Source organism: Schistocerca nitens, chromosome 3, assembly GCF_023898315.1.
Source record: "Schistocerca nitens isolate TAMUIC-IGC-003100 chromosome 3, iqSchNite1.1, whole genome shotgun sequence".
Classification (NCBI taxonomy): domain Eukaryota; kingdom Metazoa; phylum Arthropoda; class Insecta; order Orthoptera; family Acrididae; genus Schistocerca; species Schistocerca nitens.
This window is the reverse complement of record NC_064616.1, coordinates 196,267,601-196,269,566: the sequence shown is the minus strand read 5'-3', so window position 1 is coordinate 196,269,566 and position 1,966 is coordinate 196,267,601. Positions and strand designations below refer to the sequence as shown.

Sequence of the window (1,966 nt, the reverse complement as noted above, 5' to 3'; positions counted from 1 at the left end):
TTAGAAGTTAAGTCGCATAGTGCTCAGAGCCATTTGAACCATTTTGAACCATGCCACGACGAATATTGGCATGCATCAATGCAAGAGGATGTGCTACTGGGTATTAGAGGTACTGGTGTGTACAGCAAACTGGACCACCACCTCTGAAGGTCTCGCTGTAGGGTGGTACAACATGCAATGTGTTGTTTTCATGAGCAATCAAAAGGGCGGAATTGATGTTTACGTTGATCTTTATTCCAATTTTCTGTACAGGTTCTGGAACTCTAGGAACCGATGTGATGCAAAACTTTTTTGATGTGTGTTGATGTTTCGTTAGACTGTATGGTTTTTTTTTTTTCTTTAGAGTTTAAATTCTCGGTTGTTCTTTTCTCTGATGAAAGTTTCGCAATAACGAGGAACTTCTGCAGTGATGGTTATTTCGCAGAAAAATAGTGGAAGGTATTTCATTTTACGCAGGGTCGACATATATAGGAGGTGTGAGATAAGTTAATATACGTGTCAGATGTATAGCTATAGAGCTCCGACCTCTGCAATTTGGTCATCTGTATTTGGCGGCAGTGCTGTAGTTATTCTTTTTCATATCGTTGGATGTCACAAAATAATTGGCGGTGGGGGAGCGAGAGAGAGATATGTGAATTGTACCCTGAACGTAAAAGAACGACTGTATAGATGCCGTTCTAAATTGGTAATTCAGTCATCTGAAAGGAATGTAATGCCCTCGTGCGTAACAGTTTATAATTTGAACACAAGGAATGCTCTCAAACTACGCCGATTTTGTTCACAATATTAAAAGAAAATGGAATGCGCCTGTTTTAGTAGAAACAAGACTTCAGACTCTGCGGCTGGTCCCGGCGGAGGTTCGAGTCCTCCCTCGGGCATGGATGTGTGTGTTGGTCCTTAGGATAATTTAGGTTAAGTAGTGTGTAAGCTTAGGGGCTGATGACCTTAGCAGTTAAGTCCCATAAGGTTTCACACACATTTGAACATTTGAAACAAGACTGCTTTTTATTGTCATCGCAATTGTGTTGTTTCTTTAAATAGATAGCCGCTTATAAGCGGTGCACACTCCGTCTTCAGGCCACGAGTGGCTTACCGCGACCATCCGACCGCCGTATCACCCTCAGTTGAGGATGCGGTTTGGAGTAGCGTGGGGTCAGCACACCGCTCTCCCGGTCGTTATGATGGTATTCTTGACCGAAGCCGCTACTATTCGGTCGAGTAGCTCCTCAATTGGCATCACGAGGCTGAGTGCACCCTGAAAAATGGCAACAGCGCATGGCGGCCTGGATGGGCACCCATCCCAGTGCCGACCACGCCCGACAGCGCTTAACTTCGGTGATCTCACGGGAACCAGTGTATCCACTGCGGCAAGGCCGTTGCCCTTATAAGCGGTGCACTGACGTTTAACACAACTATTACACTGAAAATGTTTCCCGCAGAACGGGGGCCGCTAGTCGAAGCAGTCGGTCATGGCAGGGGCAGTGCCGCTGCAGCCGCACTTTTAGACAAACAACACGTGATCAGGATAGCATGGATCCATCCCTAAGGTGAGGAGAGGGAGGGATGATGGGTAGTAGCAAGGAAGCAGTAAATGTAAATGTCTTGTGATTAGGACCTCCCGTCGGGTAGACCGTTCGCCGGGTGCAAGTCTTTCGATTTGACGCTACTTTGGCGACTTGTGCGTCGATGGGGATGAAATGATGATGATCATGATGATGATGATGATGATTAGAACAAAACAACGCTCACAAGGGGAGGCCGCCAATTGTGAAATTCAGATTCGATTCATACTGCGCATAATAAAAGCTCATGGCCAGAGGTGTAATGTGGCAAAGCACCAAGATGCACTTCTCAGCCGTTGTCGAGAAAATCGACAGTTAAAAGAAACCGTTGCCGTGAAATACTCTCTACGATTAATAGTTTTCTACAGCGTCGTGGTGCAGTGGTAAGCGCTCGGGTTCGTAAT

The 1,966-nt window shown here is 46.0% G+C and overlaps 1 pseudogene; it reads right to left on the bottom strand.

The window, feature by feature from the left end:
• Nucleotides 1-1,263: 1,263 nt before the first annotated feature.
• Nucleotides 1,264-1,381, bottom strand: LOC126250370 (5S ribosomal RNA; annotated as a pseudogene).
• Nucleotides 1,382-1,966: the final 585 nt, after the last annotated feature.